This window comes from Bacillus rossius, chromosome 13, assembly GCF_032445375.1.
Source record: "Bacillus rossius redtenbacheri isolate Brsri chromosome 13, Brsri_v3, whole genome shotgun sequence".
Classification (NCBI taxonomy): Eukaryota; Metazoa; Arthropoda; class Insecta; order Phasmatodea; family Bacillidae; genus Bacillus; species Bacillus rossius.
Window position 1 is genome coordinate 46,213,902 of NC_086340.1, and position 7,258 is coordinate 46,221,159.

A 7,258-nucleotide genomic window follows, 5' to 3' on the forward strand; every position below is an offset into this window, starting at 1 on the left:
TACTCAGCATTTCAAAAATAAAACAGCAGAGAAAACTCAATCAAGTAGGAACAAGGTACAATCTGTTATGCAAACACAATATAGAATGCAGTTAATACAGACAAAGATTTACTCATCTCCGTTTATTTAATTTTGTTTTGTTTTGTTATACGAGAATTATATTTCAAAATTTAAAGTATAATTATATGTTCCTGTTTTATTTTACTAACGATATGAAAGAAGAAACGTGAAATGCATGTGTATTTTACAATGAAAATAAAGAATTGTTAGTTTTTTTCCGTATCACCGTGTTGTATTTGATCTGTTAGTATTGTATTTTAATCAGCCTCCTTCGCAACACAATTATTTGGCAGTTATATCAAAGACACTCTGCACAGGTTTTTTTTTTCAATTTTATATAAGCTTGTGGCATAATTTTACAGCGTGACCATAACTCTTGGGTTTCAATTTTCACTTAAGTTTAAAAAAATATAATTTAATTTACACTCGTGGCAAGATTCACTCTTAGATCCAGTAAGACTTGAGTTGTTTCGAAATAACATTTGAAGAAAAAAATGTATAGTGATTATAGAGTATTTTTAGATAACTTGAGACTTTTTTTTTTGACCGAGGTTGCAAGGAACACTTTGACTATGTTTTTTGTTTATTACTTCCCAGTATTATTTGTTTGTCAAAATCTGAATGTTCAGCCCCCTCCCCTGCCTCCTCACCCCCCCCCCCCCCCTCACCAAAACTTCCTGAGATTTAAAAGACCCTCTCTGTGCGAATCCACTTGCGCTTCAAAAAAAGTAATTGTAAAACAGGGTTAGCAAATGTAATTCTACTCTCCCCCCCCCCCCCTGACATTCCTACAGATCCTCACCCCTGGTAGCGCCTATCGAAGAGATGGTAAGTGGGGCCCAGCTGCTAGGTTCACTTCAAAGTACGAGTGCTTAGATCCTATAGCTCTTTTTTTAATTTGATGACGGTACCTCTTAATGATGTTCTAAAACTCAAGCAGCCAGTTGCAAAATTTCTTAGACTACTTCTCCCTACATCAGCAGTTCGCTATATTGACTTGACTAGTTAAGAGACGATGACAACTTCATGCCACATTTTCAAATAGCTCGAAACGTGTTTCGCGCCACTATCACACAGTTTTAGTAGCCCAAATATAGTGAGTTTGTGCAGTTGAACGTAAATAATTTCAAGCTCATTCCGATTTCTATGACTATTGCCTCCGACTGCAATAAAGATTTTAATTTTTGAAAGTGTTTTTAGTAGTAAACCTCTTTTAGCATATCTTTATCAAAAAAATGCAAACAAAATATGCAGTTATTTTACCGAAATAAACGAAAGTAACTGATTTGTTGTATAGTTGCTGTGCTGAAAATTTACCAAAATACCTAAAATAATCAATAGTGTTGAATGTAAACAGTGATTTTACAATTTCAGTAAACATCTGGTCCATTATCGTCAAATATAAAAATTATTTAAAATATACATAATTGAAAATTAGTAAAACGATTGTAATCCGTCGACAGTATTTTTTATTATAATATGTTCATAACCTATCTAGGCTTGTTGACATACCATAACAGAGACAAACCTTTTTAAGGTTCAAGAATTTTTATGAATTATTTTCAATTATAGCTTATCAAGACCCGAAATTAATTTTTATCAGGAAAATATTTAAATTTAAGTATTTCATGAAATTTAAAATTATTAATAAATTTTCGTTTTTGAAACATATAAACAAGTTTCTGGCATTAACATTATGCCACAAACTTAACATCCTTTTTTCAATTGCCAAAATTTGGAGTGTTAAGATTTTTGGTTGAAAATGTCAAAACATTTCTTCTAATTACAACTCGTATCATTTAAAACGCCCGCGCTCCTGTCGTTAGTTCGTCATCCAGCCGCCAGGGGCGCTAACAACAGTGCCCAGCAGCCTAGTTTGGGAGATTCCGTTCTATAACTCTCTTCATTCTATGGTCAGCACCAATATTTATTTAATTGTAAGGGAAGCCTATGATGTACATTCTATATTGCACAGACCCGAATACTCACGTTGGCAAGCCTTCTTTTCACAGACGAGAGAGCCAAAACCGAAGTTCATGCTCGATTTTTTTCCGTTCTATCTCATTGTATAAACCGGTGTGGCATTAAATTTTGCGGTCGATTAGGATATGTTAGCTACATTATAAATACTTTAAAACATTGTGGAAGTTTGGATAAATTAGGTAAGTATAGCTACATTAAAAATACTGTAAAATCATTTTGTGGTTGCTTAGCAAATAACTTTTAATTTGTAGCTATCCAGGGCTAGCAAACCGTTTACATGATTTCACAGTATCTTTAATGTAGCTATCCTAACCAAATCAACCGTCCACAATGTTTTAAAGTATTTATAATGTAGCTAACCTAACCTAATTTACCATTAGTTATCATGAGTAGTTTATTTATTTACAATGAAGAAGAAAAAAACCGAAGATGCACGATCGGACGTTTGGCTCTCTTGTCTGTGAAAAGAAGGCTTGCCAACGTGAGTATTCGGGTCTGTACAATATAGAATGTACATCATAGGCTTCTCTAATTGTAAGCCATGGCCATAGACTACAATAACACGTGAACACAGAAAAAGCTTCGCTCGCTACTGTGAGGAAAGCTATTGAAAAACACGGCGTCCTCGACATTTAAGCTTTATGTTTTCGGCTTGTGCAATTTGGTACTAATCTAAAATGCATTTTTCTATTATGTTTACGTTGCTGCTGAAACCGTGCATGGATTCAGGTTACAGTTAATGTTACAAGTTAGGAATTAAAATGCAGGATGTTTAGCTCGCTAAACAGTTAAACCATTTGCATTTCGCTGCACGTTTCACATAAATGTTAATTTAAAATTTCTTAAAATTCCTTATGTGTAAAAACAAAACAAAAATACAGCTCACATTCCTTTATTCAATAATATAAATAAATTTAAAAGTTTTCGTGTAAATTTTATTTTTGAAGTGAAAAATTTTTTAGCCGCGTTGAGCGATTTTTGTTAGGGGCAAAACTTACGGGTTCGCAACACCGACACTCTAGTGATGTGTTGCGCCAGACTGGCGACGCATAACTTTCGTACTATAATCTTATTAACTAGGTATAGAATTTAGATGTCCGAATTTGTTGGTTTCAAATTTTTTATAGTTCTTAAAGATATTTATTTGTTGAATGCACCATTCTTCCTCGGGTTCACTACATCCAAGATGCTACAACCGTAAATTTCAATTGGAAATTAATAGTTTTAACATTGAATTTTATTATTTAGAGGCTTGGATTTCAGTGTTTAGTAAAGCATTTATAATAATGTCACTTGTACATGTTTAAAAAAAAACTTACATCTAAGTTTGATTTTGAATTTAGGTAGTTTTAAAAAACAATAAAACCTTTACAGTAAACATACGCTTTATTCGTAGATACAATCTAGTTTAGAGTAGTGACGTTCACCTTTGCAGGAATGCTTGAGCATGTGCGAGTTCTTGGTCCTGAATCGTGACTTTTTTTTCTACTTGAAATTTTACGTACGACATAACTTTCAAGTCGCGAGAAGAAGAAAGCCAATTTGAAAGTTCTGACGATGTAGTAATCTTGTTTATAATCTACGAGATCACTCGTCTTGTGCCTCCCCATAATCAGGAAGAAGAAGAAGAAGAAGAAGAAGAAGAAGGGAAGTTGAATGGAGCCTGCGCCAGCTCTGCTTCGCCCCTTTCTTTCTTTCTTTCTTTTTATCGGTTTCCTCCACTCGCCCTCTTTTACTGCCGGTAATTTGTGGAAAACGTTCCAATTTCCCGTCGCGGCGCGCTTACCTCTGGCTGGCTGCCAGTTACTGACGCGAGATTAACACCCGCCGCGGTATCAGCGAAGTGATTTGGCCGGCGCAGAGCATCGAGTTGTCAGGCCTGGCCGCAGGGCGCTGCTGTCTCTGCCTCTGGCCCGGCCGCGCGCAACTGGGGAAGCCTTCATTTCTCGATTTGTTTTCCTAACCTAACTAAAACTAAGTGTATTTTGAAGGGGTCCGGGTAAGGGAGGGACCTAGGTGCGTCTCAGGACGAAGCCTATACGCCTAGTCATGCTGGGATTAGCCATGCAGGGAGAGGGTCGCATGCATCATGTGCTAGGAGGGGATTGGCCAGCCATGGCAGCATTTGGCGCTATGACTAACTCCCTTCACTCTTAAATCTAGACTATAACTAGAGATAGGTTGGGCCCAGGTAAAACCTGCATAGACACAGGGAAAAACCCTGGGCACATTCATGCGGGATGCAAATTGGCATGCATTACGTGTAGGAATTTACAGGAGACAGAGGATGGTCTGGATGAAGTGTTGGACAGAGTAGAAAAGAGTCTACCATGCGGGGGTTGGGCACTTGGACTCGTGGTCCGCTTTGCTAATTATCCAGTACTGGATTTAGTGACCAGGGACGCAAGCGCCCCTGGTGGTGAGTGGTTGCACTGACCACTCACTCCGCCGCCAGTCAGCACTTCATTTCACACACGAGAGAGTCACACCCGAAGTTCCCCGAAGTTCATGCTCGCTTTTTTCCCCCGTTCTATCTCATTGTGTAAACCTGCGTGGCATTAAGTTTTGCGGTCGATTAGGATAGGTTAGCTACATTATAAATACTTTAAAACATTGTGGAAGGTTGGTTATATTAGGTTAGTATAGCTACATTAAAAATACTGTAAATTCATTTTATTGTTGCTTAGCAAATAACTTTTTAATATGTAGCTATCCAGGGCTAGGAAACCGTTTACATGATTTCACAGCATCTTTAATGTAGCTATCCTAACAAAATCAACCGCCCACAATGTCTTAAAGTATTTATAATGTAGCTAACCTAACCTTATTAACCATTAGTTATCATGAGTTACAATGAACAAAAAAAACCGAAGTTGCACGAACGGGCGTTTGGCTCTCTCGTCTGTGAAAAGAAGGCTTCCCAATGGAACCAAGGTGGTTCTGAACTCTCACAATACACAACAAGTGGTAACCGATACAAATACAATTGCTCTGTTCTGCTTTAATCATAGTGAGGCATGCCGCAATACACATTAAGCTATCGGTATTGTCACAATACATTTATATCACCGGTTACAGTGGTACTTTTAAAACTGAAAAGCCGCCATTTTTTTTCCTTCAATTAAAACTTCATTACAAAACTATTCATAACATTGTACTTTGAAGACGTAATCTGAATTTAGCACCGCGCGTGTCAGTAACCACACGTCGAGACTAATTGGATGATCGTGACACTCCCGAACTAACCCGCCGCCGCGAGATCAGGAAACAAATAATAAATGCACTCAATTTGTGTGGGATCAGCGCGGCTCACGGCGGGCCTACGTGCGGTCTGCGATGGGGACGCACCACAACGTCGAAATACCACAACGCCGAACGTACAATAACGCCGAAAACCATAACGCCGAATGCCAAATTGACTACAACGCCGAAAGCTAGAAAACTGCTGTGTACCACAACGCCGAAATACATTAACGCCGAAAAATGTCATTGCAGGACTGCCACAAAAGGTTAGGTTAGGTAAGGTTAGCACACAAATGAATTCAGTTGTTTTTTTAATTTTGATCCTGTGCCGCCCCCCCCCCCCCTTCCCGCAGAAACATTTTTTGGCGTTACTGTATTTCGGCGTTGTGGTACACAGCAGTTTTCTAGCTGTCGGCGTTGCGGTCAATTTGGCATTCGGCGTTATTGTACGTTCGGCGTTGTGGTATTTCGGCGTTGTGGTAACGACCCGTCTGCGTTCACAGCCCAGGAGCAACCCGGCCTGTTCGGGCTGTTCAGGCTGTTCGGGCTGTTCAGCGTGCTTGCAGGTGGTCGCGACACTCTGCGCCCACATGGCAGGGAATGCGAGCAAACAACTAGCTGGTGCCTGGTGAACAGTGCTGTTGCGATGACATGTCAGCGTGTGTGTTTATTGTCATGTGTGTCCTCACTAACAAGAAAAGGCGCTTAGTGTGTTGTGGGTGATTCTGCGTTGTTGTTTTTATTATTACCTTTTTCGCCCAATTACATCACATCGAAATATCAAACAAACACAAAAAGAAATATTTTTTTTGAAAATGTTTTCCCTTCATACTTATTTATCTGTATATCAAGTAACTTTGAGATTAAATAATTTATGTCGTCTGATTGATACTTGAATAAGGTTACATAATGTGCAAATATTAAACCTCTAGACACACTCACAAAAAATAAAGAGGTAAAAGTTATTTCAGAATGAATACGATAACGCCTGGCAGGTGAGTCGCTACGAGACAGTAAAACCAATAAAAACGTACCATTTCGTTACCTAAAATTATTATTACTGAAGGCCATCCACTATTAAAATATATTTTCAAATAATACTTCTAACAAATAAATATAATTGCAAAGAATGTTTTGAATTATGAATATTTGTACCTATGGAAACACCTCCGTTAATAAATAATAATTGCCATCACTTTTCCCGTGTTCATGCTGCAACACCAAGCGGTTACCAGTTATAATTTTTTTTAAATTAACTGTACACTTTTGAAGCCAACAAAATAAAACATCCTTTTTGACAGTGTCAGGATAATTTTAGGAAGTGAGAACAGTTCATTGCTTCAGTCATTTGTTCAATTTACTTTCTTAAAGAATTGATTAATGAAGGAACAGACATTTTATTTTGAGTTACATTTAAATTGTGAATTCCTGCTTCCAAATTATCACTAAAAAAATTTATCAGGTGGAATTAAATAAAAAGAAACTCCATTACTCAGTCAAATAATATGCTTTGAGACAGCTGAGAAGCACTATCATTAACGACGAACTTCCTTCTCCTTGGTGTCTAGCGAAGCCTTCCTTCTCTTGCGATCGTTAGTGAGCATCCCGCATCCCACATGGAAGAAATAAATAATTTTTACCTCGACACAACACGTGACGACATCTGTTGGCAAGAATCGGGACATCTTGCAAACAAGTTCTTTTGCATGAGATAAATTAACTCTCGTCGTTGAATGGAGCCAAAGACAGTTAAGAGCCATGTAGCCTCGTAGCCAGTTGAAGCCTTGTAGTCTTGTAGTCCTGTAGTCTCGTAGCTTCGTAGCCTCCTAGTCTATCACTTCTTGTTCGACGGTACGGTGAAGAGTGTTAACGCAAGCACACTACCGCCTCGACATTGTCTCGTCCACATTGCGAAGGTCATGTGTGATGGCAGTGGAACACGGCTGCAGTGAAGGCATTGGAGACCGGAGCA